The sequence below is a fragment of the Macaca thibetana genome, chromosome 9 (genome assembly GCF_024542745.1).
Source record: "Macaca thibetana thibetana isolate TM-01 chromosome 9, ASM2454274v1, whole genome shotgun sequence".
Classification (NCBI taxonomy): domain Eukaryota; kingdom Metazoa; phylum Chordata; class Mammalia; order Primates; family Cercopithecidae; genus Macaca; species Macaca thibetana.
Window position 1 is genome coordinate 88,107,820 of NC_065586.1, and position 16,274 is coordinate 88,124,093.

General features: G+C 41.6%; 1 protein-coding gene across 4 annotated transcripts in view; it reads right to left on the bottom strand.

Annotated features, from left to right (window-relative positions):
* CPEB3 (cytoplasmic polyadenylation element binding protein 3) overlaps positions 1–16,274 on the bottom strand; it is a 242,406-nt gene that overhangs the window by 200,144 nt on the left and 25,988 nt on the right. The window contains exon 1 of one of the 4 annotated variants that reach the window (XM_050804445.1): positions 1,038–1,689. The exons of the other annotated variants lie outside the window; for them this stretch is intronic. The gene's annotated coding sequence lies outside the window, so the exon portion shown is untranslated. Of the gene's footprint in view, positions 1–1,037; positions 1,690–16,274 lie in introns of those variants that run through there. 4 annotated transcript variants of the gene reach the window in all.

Genomic DNA, 16,274 nt, shown 5'->3' on the forward strand with positions numbered 1-16,274 from the left:
TTCATTAATATCTTTTATTTCAAAGTTTCATACACAAAATAGTGGTGGGCTAAAGGAAATGCTTCGCAGCCACCTTGCTCTCCCTTCTATTCCTCATTCCCCTGCCTTTCCTCCCTTCAACCCCCCCAGGGAAAAAACCCAACTCAATATAATATACAACACAGATTGCCGGCTACTACCAATAAAATCTGTTTAATATTGCTTTCATGTTCCTTAGTTCCCTTGGTCTAAAACAATGGCTTTGATCGGTATTGCAAAATACAATACAAAGAGGCAAATGAAGCTTTGATTTAGAAAGACAAAGTTCTATTGCTGCCAAAGAAGATGGTCATAGAAACAGACATTTTCATACTTGGTTTAAACAGTGCTGCAGTAAACCATTATAATCTGAGATTTGAGTCACTTTCAGTGAGCTAGAATTGTCTTTATAATAGCCATATCATCATGGCTGAAATAGGCATTTGATTATAATTTTAATATCACTCTGCTTTTCCGGTTGCTTTTATCAATGCTTGTTGTTAATGCCTTCAGTTTAAACTACATGCTCTTCATGGAAAAATTAATGCTATACCTCAGCAAAAAAGCCAAAAAGTAAGCTGGACTCAGAACATTTTATAATAGCTGTAATCAATGTTAATATATTCATTGAATTTTAAAAATTTTATACCAGGAACACCCATTTCTCTTCTCAACACTCCTTAAAAATATAAATTTCGCTTTCTGCATAAATTCACTCTGTCAAGGTCAAGACACACCTTTAATAAATAAGACCTTTTCAAACAAAAGGTAAGCAATAGATTAAGATAAAATTTACAAAGGTAGTATGCAACGTCTCTCAGCAACTGCCTGTATAGTTTGTTTTGTGTTCTTGGGGTTGTTCTTTGTTTTTTCGGGGTTTTTTTGTTTTGTTTTTGTTTTTGCTTATTTACAGCAAAGTGAGAAATAGATACCTCCTTCCCCTCCCCCACCACACACAATAGATATTCTTTTACATGCAATAACCCAATTTCAAGTAACAAAATCTTAGTAGCAGTTACCTTTGAGTGTCCAGTTTTTAAGAATCGATAAAATTTAAAAGTATACAGTATTTATTTTCTTCTTTCAGGTTGATTATGTGACCGCTCTGGCAAAAGCACTTTGACAACTGTAAGATGAGAGGGCATGCGCACACAGGGAACTGTGGGGGCTGAAGTCCTTCACAAGGTACTCGGTCTGACTTCAGCACGTTCAGCCGGGAAAGGAGGAAGTCTCACAAATACAGATTCTGAGGGGAAAAGGTTGTGTCCTGATTACATTATATCCTCCTAACCAATCTAAATTACGAGTTGTTGAAATAAAAGGGAGAAAAATAAATTGGTTTGCCAACTTGCCATAGGAAGCCAGGATAAAGGGAAACTGAATTGCAGTACTCAGAATAAATAAACCAAGCAGAGCTACCTTAAATGGTTAGAATGGTAATGACTGGGTAGCCAGCAATAGGAATCCTACTAGAAAGAGACTGGGGTGGAGAGGAATAGGCAAGGGAGGGGGAACTACTGGAGAATGTTAGATACTTAAAATCTGACCATACTTAAACACTTAAATAATTTTTTTAAAAAATTTTCAGCAGAGATGGCATAAAATAATCACTTTTAGTATAGAATAAAAAACACCTTAATATTAAATGTGATATCAACCTTGGAGGTCGGGTAAAAATAGATTTTAGTCATAAATTTTTGACATCCACCAGATGTCTTTGTATTTTAGTTTTCAATGCAGGAATAAATCACTTACTTTAAGACTGTACCTGATAAGCTCTGAATCAACTCACCTCCTTATTTTTGTCAAAATAAAAGTTTACCTTGCATTATTCATACAAATGATTACTCGAATAAACTTCAACTCTTATACTACAATAATATTTGGTGAAATATTTTTAAATAATTGTATATGCTGCCGGGCAGGGTGGCTCATGCCTGTAATCCCAGCGCTTTGGGAGGCCAAGGAGGGTGGATCACCTGAGGTCAGGAGTTCAAGACCAGCCTGGCCAACATGGTGAAACCCCGTCTCTACTAAAAATAAAAAAATTAGCTGAGCATGGTGGCGGGAGGCTGTAATCCCAGCTACTCGGGAGGCTGAGGCAGGAGAATCGCTTGAACCTGGGAGGTAGAGGTTGCAGTGAGCTGAGATCGGGCCACTGCACTCTAGCCTGGGTGACAGAGTAAGACCCTGTCTCAAAAAATAATAATAACAATTGTATATGTTTAGTGTCATACTGCATAAGACAATGATTTCTTTCTTCAAGACAAACAGTAGATACAGTTTTCTGTTTCTGTTGTTTTTTTGAGACGGAGTCTCGCTCTGTCACCCAGGCTGGAGTATAGTGATACGATCTCTGCTCACTGCAACCTCTGCCTCCTGGGTTCAAGCGATTCTCCTGCCTCAGCCTCCCAAGCAGCTAGGACTACAGGTGCGTGCCACCACGGTCGGCTAATTTTTTGTATTTTTAGTAGAAACAGGTTTTCACCGTGTTAGCCAGGATGGTCTAGATCTCTTGACCTCGTGATCCACCCGCCTCTGCCTCCCAAAGTACTAGAATTACAGGCATGAGCCACTGCGCCTGGCCCAGTTTCTATTAAAAACTTTTTTTTTGGTATGGTTTTTCCTATTTTAACCTCATGATTCCAAGGCTGGAATCTCACAACATATTAAAATCAACTGCTATTATCTATAGCTTCTGAGAGCAATAGTTCAAGAACCGGTTTGTTCATGTAGGCAGAAGATATTTCTTGTGGGATTTGGTTCAGTGCCACTCACCCAAGCGGTTAGGAATAAATGTCAGTTGATGACTGTGCTGATTGAACTTGTAACTGAAAATGTCATCATTTAAAATTGTCTTAATTTTCTATTTCCCTTCTTCACCAACCAGAACTGAAGTATTACCAGAAACCACTGATTTGAAGCATATTGTAATCTTTGTTTCTAGTTATTTCTTTAAAAACAAACAAACAAACAAAAAAAGAAACCTAAGAAAAGAGCCTTTCTTTTTTTTTTTTGAGACTGAGTCTCGCTCTGTCACCCAGGCTGGAGTGCAGTGGTATGATCTCGGCTCACTGCAACCTCTGCCTCCCAGGTCCAAGTGATTCTCCTGCCTCAGCCTCTTGAGTAGCTGGGATTACAGGCACGTGCCACCATGCCCAGCTAATTTTTGTATTTTTAGTAGAGACCGGGTTTCACAACAGTGGTCAGGCTAGTCTCAAACTCCTGACCTCGTCATCTGCCCACCTCGACCTCACAAAGTGATGGGATTACAGACATGAGCCACCGTGCCTGGCCAATAATCTATTTTTTGACCCCCTAAGATTCTAGCCTAAGTCTGCAAGAAAAGAATCACTTTGAATGAATCCACCAAAAGATCTATGTAAAACAACTAAATGTTTACTTATTCCTACTGTGATGTGACCTTAGCTTACATTTCCCATTTTTTTTCTCTTCCTCTAGCCTCCTAAAGAAAGCTCCACTTTTGCCAAGGTGCTGTGGTCACTATTTGGATTCCAAAATTTGCAAGGATCAACTCACGGTTAATTTTATTCCTGAAGACTTTGCTAACCTACCAAACTTTTGCCACATTTTCAAGTACTCTAACTAAAATAAAATAGCCGGGCGCAGTGGCTCATGCCTGTAATCCCAGTATTTTGGGAGGCCGAGGTGGGTGAATCACCTGAGTTCAGGAGTTTGAGACCAGCCTGACCAACACGGTGAAACCCCGTCTCTACTAAAACTATAAAAAATTAGCTGGATGTGGTGGCAGGCACCTGTAATCCCATCTACTCGGGAGGCTGAGGCAGGAGAATCACTAGAACCCGGGAAGTGGAGGTTGCAGTAAGCCGAGACCGCACCATTGTACTCCAGCCTGGGAGACAGGGCGAGACTGCGTCTCAAAAATAAATAAAATAAAATAAAAGTAAATACCCTTCAAAACATCCTTATAGCTTCAAGAAATGGATTTTCAAGTACTCTAAAATAAAATAATCCTTCATAACATCCTTACAGCTTAAAGAAATAGATTTTTAAAATTATTTGAAATTAGGATGTCAACTTTTTTTTTTTTTTTGACACAGAGTCTCACTCTGTCACTCAGGCTGAAGTGCAGTGGCACGATCTCGGGCTCACTGCAACCCCTGCCTCCCGGGTCCAAGCGATTCTCCTGCCTCAGCCTCCCAAGTAGCTGGGGTTTCAGATACCCGCCACCACACCTGGCTAATTTTTTGTAATTTTAGTAGAGACGGGGTTTCACCGTGTTAGTAAGGAGTATCTTGATCTCCTGACTTCATGATCCACCCGCTTCGGCCTCCCAAAGTGCTGGGATTACAGGCATAAGCCACCACGCCCGGCGTAGGATGTCAACTTTTAATCAGTAACGTAGACATTTTTAAGTTATTACTTTCAAAGTTATGAATTGAAATGGTTTCTCTGGGCATTTATTAATCCACCTGACTCTAAGTGCAGGTCTATTAATATGCACAACAGACAAAAATAAACTTTGGCTCTAACCCTTGTTAAACCATAATTAACACTGCCCATACTTAATGGGATTGTATTGTATTGAAAAATAAACTAATCTCTGCTCTTTTTTTTTTTCCTTCCCTAAAATGAGCCTCAAATCTAAAAAGAAAATGACTCGAACATAAACACCAAGGTATAAATATATACCAAGAAAAGAAAAAATTATCAGAGAACCCTCAACAAGAACAAAGCCCTTCTCTACTGAAATGTTGTTTTTTCACTTAACCATAAAAAAAGTATCTTCTTTTTTATTTTTGTAACAGAGTCTTGTCTGTCACCCGAGGTGGCACGACCTCAGCTAACTGCAACCTCCACCTCCCAGGTTCAAGCAATTCTCCTGCTTCAGCATCTTGAGTAGTTGGGACCACAGGTGCACACCACCAAGCCTGACTAATTATTTTATTTTCTTTTATCTTTTTATTTGTTTTGAGATGGAGTTTCGCTCTTGTTGCCCAGGCTGGAGTGCAGTGGCGCGATCTCAGCTCACCACAACCTTTGCCTCCCGGGTTCCAGTGATTCTCCTGCCTCAGCCTCCCGAGTAGCTGGGATTACAGGCATGTGCCACCACACCTGGCTAATTTTGTATTTTTAATAGAGATGGGGTTTCTCCATGTTGGTCAGGCTGGTGTTGAGCTCCCAACTTCAGGTGATTCACCCACCTTGGCCTCCCAAAGTGCTGGGATTACAGGTTAATTTTTATATTTTAAGTAGTGACGGGATTTCACCTTGTTTGCCAGCCTGGTCTCGAACTCTTGACCTCAAGAGATCCGCGTGCCTCGGCTTCCCAAAGGCTGGGATTACAGGTGTGAGCCACCGCACCTAGCCAAAAAAGAGGCACTTTCTGAAATTTTATCTTCAGAGCACAGAACTTCACCATAAATCACCGCCCCCACCTCCTCCTTTTTTTTTTTTTTTTTTTTTTTTTTGCTTTGAGACAGAGTCTCGCTCTGTCACCTAGGCTGGAGTGCAGTGGCGTGATCTTGGCTCACTGCAACCTCTGCCTCACAGCATAAACCCCTTTTGAGTAGCCATTAAGGGCTATAAAAATACTTCACAGAGTTAACTCACGGAGATATATAGTTATTCCTCGGTATCTTGCTGGCTTAGTTCCAAACCCCCTACCCCACCAAATGTCAAAATCCACAGATGCTCAAGTAAGTCCCCTATGTAAAATGACATACTATTTGCATAAAACCTATGCACATCCCCCTATATACTTTAAATCATCTCTAGATTACTTATAATACCTAATACAATGTGTTATGTAAATAGTTGTTATACTATATTGTTTAGGGAATAATGACAAAAAAAGTTTGTACATGTTCTGTACAAATGCAAGCATTCACTTTTTTTCCAAATATTTTTGATCTGCGGTTGGTTGAATCAAAGAATATGTGGATATGGAACCCACGGATAAGAAGGACAACTGTACACGGGTCAAATACATCATTTTGAGCCTCCTTCCTTCTTTTCCTTCCCTACTTACATCCCTAGCACAATGCTTATATGTCCTGGGTAGTCGGTAGGTGCACTATACATGCTTGCTGAATATATGGATAAATGGATGGATGAATAAAGCATAGTTTTTGTATTACTTAAAACAGCCAGGTTCCAGTAAGTATTAAATTTAGAAGAGCAATTAATTTTCCCTCAGCTGCAAGGATGGGAAGGGGAGTGGTATAAAATAGAAAACCACTTTGGCTTTTATGATGGTCAGTAGTATGTAGACTATTTTATTATCATCATGAAATAACAGACCCACACCTCGCCCTTCCACAGAAATTGTTTCTCCAAGATTACAATAGACACTCTGAGTTAAGTCCAATGGATGTTTGTCAGTCTATCTTGCTTGACCTTGCAACAACATTGACATAACTGACCACACTTTCTGGATATACAGTCATGCATAGCATTAACAATATTTCAGCCAAACCACATATACAATGGTGGTCCCAAAGATTATAATGAAGCTGAAAAAGTCCAATCACCTCCTCACTTTGTAGCTGTCAATGTCATAGTGCAAAAGCATCACTCATGTATTTGTTGGGATACTGGTGTAAACAAAGCCACTGTGCTGCCAGTTGTATAAAACTATAGCACATATGGCCGGGTGCGGTGGATCACGCCTGTAATTCCAGCACTGTGGGAGGCCAAGGCAGGCGGATCACAAGGTCAGGAGATCAAGACCATCCTGGCCAACATGGTGAAACCCCATCTCCACTAAACATACAAAAAAATTAGCTGGGCATGGTGGCAAGCGCCTGTAGTCTCAGCTACTCAGGAGGCTGAGGCCGGAGAATCTCTTGAACCCTGAAGGCGGAGGTTGCAGTGAGCCGAGATCGTGCCACTGCACTCCAGTCTGGTGACAGAGTGATACTCCATCTCAAAATAAATAAATAAATAAATTATAGCACACACAATTACGTACAGTACAAAATACTCGATAATTATAATAAATTACTGTTATTGGTTCATGTATTACTTTTTACCATTATTTTACAGTGTACTCTTTAGTAGAAAGGTGATGCATGCCTGTAATCCCAACTACTTGGGAGGCTGAGGCAGGAGAATCATTTGAATTTGGGAGGTGGAGGTTGCAGTTAGCTGAGATCATGCCATTGCACGCCAGCCTGGGCAACTCTCTCTCAAAAATAAAAATAAAAAATAAAGAGAGACTCTCTCTCAAAAATAAAGATAAAAAATAAAAAAGTAAAAAAAAAATTAGAAATTTTAAGAGTTGAAAAAAGTTTATAGAATAAGGGTATAAAAAATATTTTTGGGCCAGGTGCGGTGGCTCATGCCTGTATTCCCAGCACTTTGGGAGGCTGAGGAAGGCAGATTACTTGGGGTCAGGAGTTTCAGACCAGCCTTGGTCAACATGGTGAAACCCTTTCTCTACTAAAAATGCAAAAAAAATAGCTGGGCGTGGTGGTGGGCACCTGTAGTCCCAGCTTCTTGGGAGGCTGAGGCAGGAGAATCACTTGAACTAGGGAGGCGGAGGTTGCAGTGAGCCCAGATCACACCACTGTACTCCAACCTGGATGAGAGAGTGAGACTCCATCTCAAATAAATATATATTTTATATAGCTATACAACGTATTTTTATTTTAAGCTGTTATTACAAGAGTCAATTTTTTTAAAAAAAGTTAAAAAAGTTAAAAGATTGCAATAAGCTAAGGTCAGTTTTCTTGGAGGGGGGTCAATTTATTATTGAAGAAAAGTTCTTTATAGAAATTTAGTGTAGCCTAAGTGTACAAAGTTTATAAAGTCTACAGTAGTATACAGTAAAATCCTACACCTTCACATTCATTTACTGCTCACTCACTGACTCACACCACAACAACTTCCATTCCTGCAAGCTCAATTCATGGTAAGTGCCCTATACATGTGTACCTTTTATATATATATATATATATATACACACACACACACACACACACACACACACACACACACATACATACTGGTTTTTTATTTGTTTGTTTGTTTGTTTGTTTTGAGACAGAGTCTCACTCTGTTGCCCAGGCTAGAGTGCAGTGGCGCAATCGCGGCTCACTGCAACCTCTGCCTCCCAGGTTCAAGCAATTCTTCGTGGCCAGGAGGCCCTTCATAAAATTATGGAATGAATGAAACAAATTAACTCAAGACTAACAGAGAGGTGAGAAACATAAAAAAACCCAAGGTGCTCTACAGATTGTCCACTAAGCCACATCTGGCTCACCTGGCTACCTTTCTGCTCCCTTTTCTCTTGTTCTGTTCTCAAACTTAGTCATGGCTAGAATTACTTAACAGATCCTTACTCAGAAGATGTGGACTTCCTGCAATTTCCTGCATGTGAATTGCCTTAGCTTTTAACAATTTTAAAAGCTTTCTAGGTTACCTAGGGAATATTGAATAATTGACCAAAGTTATTTGAATTTTTCTTTTCTTACACTGTGAGCTCTTTATAGTCAAGGAACTTTGCATCTTTTTTTTTTTTTTTTTTTTTTTTTTTTTTTTTTGAGACAGAGTCTCGCTCTGTCGCCCGGGCTGGAGTGCAGTGGCCGGATCTCAGCTCACTGCAAGCTCCGCCTCCCGGGTTCCCGCCATTCTCCTGCCTCAGCCTCCCGAGTAGCTGGGACTACAGGCGCCGCCACCTCGCCCGGCTAATTTTTTGTATTTTTAGTAGAGACGGGGTTTCACCGGGTTAGCCAGGATGGTCTCGATCTCCTGACCTTGTGATCCGCCCGTCTCGGCCTCCCAAAGTGCTGGGATTACAGGCGTGAGCCACCGCACCCGGCCCAGAATAGTCTTGAAGAATAATTTAAGGCCCTCCCTGAGAGACAAGTCTAACTGGTTGATAAAACTTATTAATCCTGCCTCCTAAATTTCTGACTGACATCCCCTCATCTTCATTCACAACCAGTATAATACTGTACCTGAACTACAGCAGTGATCTCCTAATGTCTCTCATCTAGTATTCTTCCAAATGTGGCCTCCATACTAAATCCTGAGTAATCATTCGAACATAGTTTTACCATGTTATGCCCCTTCCTAAAACTCTCTAATAACTTTTCCCTTGCCATGAGGATAAAATACAAACCTCTTTGTTTATTTTTGTTGTTGTTGTTGTTTTGTTTTTTGTTTTTTTGAGACAGTCTCACTCTGTTGCTCGGCTGGAGTGCAGTGGCGCATCTCAGCTCACTGCAACCTCCGTCTCCCGGGTTCAAGCGATTCTCCTGCCTCAGCCTCCTGAGTAGCTGGGACTACAGGTGCGTGCCACCACACCCAGCTAATTTTTGTATTTTTAGTAGATGGGGTTTCACCCTGTTGGCCAGGATGATCTCGATCTCTTGACCTCGTGATCCGCCCGCCTCAGCCTCTCAAAGTACTGGGATTACAGGAATGAGCCACTGTGCCCAGCCCAAACTTAACTCTTCTACACGTACTCTTCCCAGCCATGCCAAACTAACTCAAATGTCCATTCTTTGCAGCTTTCCTTGACCATGTAAGCAGAATTGCTGATTCCTTCCTTTATACAACTTTGTAATATACATATATATCTATTACAGTATTTATTCTTCATATTTCAGTGTAATTATTTGTTTACACATCTGCCTTTCCTAGAAGACCTGCAGGGTTGGGACTATATTCATCTTTGTAACCCAGGTACTGGGCCTCAAACATAGAGATGCTGGATAAAAGTTTGTTTATCAAATCAAAGAACAGATACCTTTTATCCCAATTTGTTGAAATGTCAAGCACTTCTTTAACATTAGACAAAGAGAAGTTACATGGATTCTATTGCCATAAAATGTGTTCCAAAAACCCTATGCTTAATAATACAAAGTTTAATGTTTACGAAGACATTCCATATTGAAATTCCGTATAATTTACCTTTCTCCTGTTGGGGGATATTTAATTTGTCACCAAGTTTTCACTATTTTCCAAACTGATTGTTTCCTTGAGCCATATTTCTAAAGAAGAAATTGCTCAATTGGAAGGCATAACATTGTTTTTGATACATATTAACAAATTACTTTATTTTATTTATTTATTTATTTATTTTTTTATTTTTTTATTTATTTTTTTTTTTTTTTGAGGCAGGGTCTCTGTCTCCCAGGCTGGAGTGCAGTGGCACTATCAAAGCTCACTGCAGCCTCAACCTCGCAGCCTCAAGTGATCCTCCTGCCTCAGTCCCCCAAGCAGCTAGGATTATAGGCTTGGGCCACCACACCCAGCTAATTTTTTGTATTTTTAGTACAGATAGAGTTTTGCCATGTTGCCCAGGCTGGTTTCAAACTCCTGGGCTCAGGCAATCCTCCTGCCTTGACCTCCCAGAGTGCTGGGATTACAGGCGTGAACCACCTTGCCAAAAAATTGCTTTAGAAAGCTTGCAGCAGTTTATACTTCCACTGGAAATTAGCTTCTATATAAAAACAACGTATAAAGAGTATTTAAAAACAGAATGTGGTTCCTGATAATGTAATAATGTAGAAAAGGACCTCAACTCTTTTTTTTTTTTTTTTCAGACAGAGTTTCACTCTTGTCATCCAGCTTGGAGTGTAGCGGTGCAATCTCAGCTCATTGCAACCTCTGCCTCCTGGGTTCAAGCGATTCTCCTGCCTCAGCCTCCCGAGTGGCTGGGATCACAGGCGCCCACCACCACGCCCAGCTCATTTTTGTATTTTCAGTAGAGATGGGGTTTCCCCATGTTGGCCAGGCTGGTCTCGAACGCCTGACCTCAGGTGATCCGCCCACCTCAGCCTACCAAAGTGCTGGGATTACAGGCGTGAGCCATCGTGCCCAGTCTCTCAACTCTTTCAATATGCCAAATAATATCAAGTCCCTTTTAACATCCTAATATATATTTTTTTATTTTTTTATTTTTTCTTTTTTTCTGAGACCAAGTCTCACTCTGTCACCCAGGCTGGAGTGCAATGGCATGCCATCTCAGCTCACTGCAACCTCCGCCTCCCGGATTCACGCGATTATCCTGCCTCAGCCTTCTGAGTAGCTGGGATTACAGGTGCCCGCCACCACACCTAGCTAATTTTTGTATTTTTAGTAGAGACGGGAATTTTGTCATGTTGGCCAGGCTGGTCTTGAACTCCTAACCTCAGGTGATCCACCCTCCTCAGCCTCCCAAAGTGCTGGGATTATAGGCATGAGCCGCTACACCTGGCCAACGTCCTAATATATTTAATACTTTGTCATTCTTCTTCATCACACCATCATATGATAATGAAATAGTGCAGATAAATTAAATATTTATAGCTGATGTTTATTAGCTGGAGATTCCTTTTCAGATTATGACACAAGTATACACGTGTGCATATTCCATAGGAATAGGAGAAAAAGATAAGTAGCCTTCATCTATGCTCAGTTTCCAGACCTCAATTATATTTTTTGAACTAATATTTATATATATATTTTTCATGTACTTGTGTTCATCTTAGGTCAAAAACTGTTCACTAGAACAGATATTTTATATACATATATATATACACACATACATATATATTTTTTAAAGAATCTCTTGACTCAGCCTCCTGAGTAGCTGGAACTACAGGTGCTCGCCACCATGCTTAGATAATTTTTTTGTATTTTTAGTTGACATGGGGTTTCACCATGTTAGCCAGGATGGTCTCAATTTCTTGACCTCGTGATTCGCCTACCTCAGCCTCCCAAAGTGCTGGGATTACAGGCACAAGCCACCATGCCTGGCCCTTTCTTTCTTTCCTTTTTTTTTTATTTTGAGACAGAGTCTCACTCTGTTGCCCAGGGTGGAGTGCAGTGGCGCAATCTCGGCTCACTGCAACCTCTGCCTCCCGGGTTCAAGCAATTCTCCTGCCTCAGATTCCTACGTAGTGGGGATTACAGGTACACACCACCATACCTGGCTGATTTTTGTATTTTTAGTAGACATGGGGTTTCACCATGTTGGCCAGGCCGGTCTTAAACTCCTGACCTCAGGTGATTCACCAGCCTCAGCCTCCCAAAGTACTGGGATTACAGGTATGAGCCACCGCGCCCAGCCATTCTGTCGTTTCTTTAGACCCCTGCTCAAACCCTACCTCCTAACAATATCATCTATGGCCGGGCGTGGTGGCTTACACGAGACCAGCCTGACCAACATGGAGAAACCCCGTCTCTACTAAAAATACAAAATTAGCCAGGCGTGGTGGCACATGCCAGTAATCCCAGCTACTAGGGAGGATGAGGCAGGAGAATCGCTTGAACCCAGGAGCTAGAGGTTGCAGTGAGCCGAGATCGCACCATTGCACTCCAGCCTAGGCAAGAAGAGTGAAACTCCATTTCAAAATAGATATATAGATATATAGATATAATCTATCTGTACCACATATTCATTGCTTTGCATTTCTGTTTACCTGTTCTGGCAAATAATTATGCTAATTCCCAAACTAGAACTCTAAGCTTCTTGAGGCCAGGCACTACAACTTATCTTTTTTTCTTTCTCAGAGCCAGTATAATATCTTACATAGAGCTTAGTAACAACTGCAGCTAATGTTTATGTGGCAAATACTGATACAATGCTAGGTACTTTCCATATATTAATTCATTTAACCCACACAATAAATCTATGAGGTTAATACTGTTCCTGTTACCAGTTGCAGATGACAAAACATAAACTTAAGTGACTTACCTGCCCACTGTCACAAAACTTGTGGCAGAACTAGGACCTAATTTCAATTCTGCTTGACTCTACAGCTGTCTTTTGGCTCCTCACACAAGCAAGTCCTCTTGTCCTACTTGATCCATGAAGCCCAGGAGATAGCTTGGACTCCAAAGGTGTGTTAAGAGGGCAAATTGTGATTCAGCAACTTTTCTTTCTCCCACTGACATAAAGCTTTTATGTAATGACCTTTCCCTGAAAACCAGAGATAAGCTCTAACCAAATAATTCTGAATTCCATTGATGGGCAAGACCCAGTCTTACTGCAGGGTATCCTAAAATCATATGTCTTCTGGCAGGGCGTGGTGGCTCCTGCCTGTACAATCCCAGCACTTTGGGAGGCAGAGGTGGGCAGATTACCTGAGGTCAGGAGTTTGAGACCAGCCTGACCAATATGATGAAACCCCATCTCTACTAAAAATACAAAAATTAGCCAGGTGTGATGGCATGCGCCTGTAATCTCAGCTACTAAGGAGGCTGAGACAGGAGAATCACTTGAACCCGGGAAGCAGAGGTTGCAGTGAGCCAAGATCACACCACTGCACTCCAGCCTGGGCAACAAGAGCAAAACTCCATCTCAAAATAATAATAATCATCATCATCATCATTTGTCTTCAAGATAATTTCTTATTTTTTTTCTTCTTCTTTTTGAGACCGAGTCCTGCTCTGTTGCCCAAGCTGGAGTGCAATGGCGCACCATCTCGGCTCACTCTACCTCCTGGGCTCAAGCAATTATCCTGCTTCAGCCTCTCGAGTAGCTGGGATTACAGGCACACACCACCACACCTAGCTAATTTTTGTATTTTCAGTAAAGACGGGGTTTCGCCATGTTGGCCAGGCTGGTCTCGAACTCCTGACCTCAGGTGATCCACCCACCTCGGCCTCCCAAAGTGCTGGGACTACAAGCGTGAGCCACTGTGCCCAGCCAGCTGACTGTTTTTAAGATGATTATTCATCAAAAGTACTAATTTTAGTCTTCAGAGATCCAGTGAGCAAGGCTGGTCCAGGCTTGAAGTAATGGAGAAAACCTTTGTTTGCTACAACCTCTACTTTAACAGCCAGCAGCTAGTAGGTTCTGTACAAGCTGATGAGTCATAGGGATCATCAGGAAAAAAAAAAGGGTAAGAGTCAATATGTCTACGCAGGTTGCCCTTGGATTCTAGTGTCTGAAACCAAGTAGTATTTGTGTAATATCAGTGTCTTACATTCACAAAGGCATTACACTTTATCTAACTCCTTCACCTTTATTATCTCACTTGATGTTAACAGCCCTGTTCAGTGAAGACAGTATAGACAGGACCCTCACATTCACTTCTGCAGATTGTTCAGTGTGCCAGAAGGCTAGCCAAGAAGGCTAGTGAAGATGGAAATTTAGACCATGCTCGTCTCACCAAGTTCATAAACCTTACTGTAAAGCTGTGTCTGTCCAAAGGGAGGGGTCCCTTTTTCGGTTTTTTTGTTTGTTTGTTTGTTTGTTTGTTTGTTTGTTTTTGAGACAGAGTCTCGCTCTGCGCTTAGGCTGGAGTGCAATGGCGTGATCTCAGCTCACTGTAACCTCTACCTCCTGGGTTCAAGGAATTCTTCTGCCTCAGTCTCCCAAGTAGCTGGGATTACAGGCGCCCACCACAACGTCTGGTTAATTTTTTGTATTTTTAGTGGAGACAGGGTTTTACCATGTTGGCCAGGCTGGTCTCGAACTCCTGACCTCAGGTGATCCACCCACCTCGGCATCCTAAAGTGGTGGGATTATAGGCATGAGACACCATACCTAGCCTCTTTTTTCTAAATTTCTACAAAGGGACTATGTGAGCAGGCAACAGCACTTAGGTTGACTGTTGGGATCCCCATCTTATAGATGTGAAAATGCAGGCTCAGAGATGTTACAAGACACAACTAATAAGTGGTGAGTCCAAGATTAGAATTCAGGTCTTCCAAATCATTAGTAAGCAAGCCTTTTCAACTATACTACAAGTCTCCCAATGGTTCAATTTAATATGTGCTATTTCTGTCTTGTCATGTTGCAGACTGGTATCCTCAGCCCGTTGCTCTAACCAACTGAAGCAAAATCTATAGGTTTTTGGCATAGCTGTAATCTGAAGTCATATCTATTCTCTTCTTGAGGAAGCTGAGAAATAGATATGTGTGCCAACTGTCCTAAAAGAGATACTTTAGATGAATCTCCTACCACTTTTGAAAAAATAAATTAGACCACCTGCCCTAATGCTGCTAACAGATCATATCATCACAGTAACAGGGTATTAACATTATATTATGGAGGTGATGTGTAAAAAGAACATGGGATATAAAATCTAATTATCTAAACGCAGATACTAGCACTACCACTTACTAGCTGCCTGTCCCTAGGTGATTAATAACCAATATTTATTGAACTCATATTAGTTGCAATGATGTGTACTTTATTTACATGAAGAATAATTTCGTACAACTCTAAGAGTTAAGTACCTGCATCATCCCCATTTCACAGATGAGGATTCTGAGGCTAAAGTAACTTGTCCTGGGCTATAATGTTGGCAAGTAGAGAAGACAGGATTCCAACCCAGGCAATCTAGCTCTAAAACCCATGTTTGGCTGGGCGCGGTGGCTCACGCCTGTAATCCCTGCACTTTGAGAGGCCAAGTCCGGCGGATCACGAGGTCAGGAGATTGAGACTATCCGGGCTAACACGGTGAAACCCTGTCTCTACTAAAAATACAAAAAATTAGCCAGGCGTGGTGGCAGGCGCCTGTAGTCCCAGCTACTCGGGAGGCTGAGGCGGGAGAATGGCGTGAATCCGGGAGGCGGAGCTTGCAGTGAGCCGAGATCGCGCCACTGCACTCCAGCCTGGGCAACAGAGCGAGACTCTGTCTCAAAATAAATAAATAAATAAATAAAAATAAAACCCATGTTCTTGGCAAGGCAAGGTAGCTCACGCCTATAATGCCAGCTCTTTGGGAGGCTGAGGGGGGAGGATTGCTTAAGCCCAGGAGTTCAAGACCAGCCTGGGCAACATGGAGAGATCTTATGTTTTTTAAATTTAAAAAAAATAAGTAAATAAATAAATAAAACCCATGTTCTCAATTTCTCAGTCTTTGTTTCCTCTGGAATAAAACAGAGATAACATTAACAGCTGCCTAAATAATTAAAATCATATAAGTGTGCATTAAAGCATCTTTTTTTTTTTTTTTTTTTTGAGACAAGGTCTTCTTATTCCTGTATCCCAGCGGGGAGCGTAGCAGCATGATCATGGCTCATTGCAGTCTTGACTCCAAGGCTCAAGAAAAAAAATCCTCCTGCCTTTTTTGTTTGTAGAGACGAAGTCTCACTAGGTTGCCCAGGCTGGTCTCAAATTACTGGGCTCAAGTAGTTCTCCCGCCTCAGCCTCCCAAAATGCTGGGACTATAGGCGTGAGCCATAGCACCCAGCCGAAAGCATATTTTTGTTGTTGTTGGAGACAGTCTCGCTCCATAGCCCAGGCTAGAGTGCAATGGCTCGATCTCGACTCACTGTAACATTCGCCTCCCAGGTTCAAGCAATTCTCATGCCTCAGCCCCCGG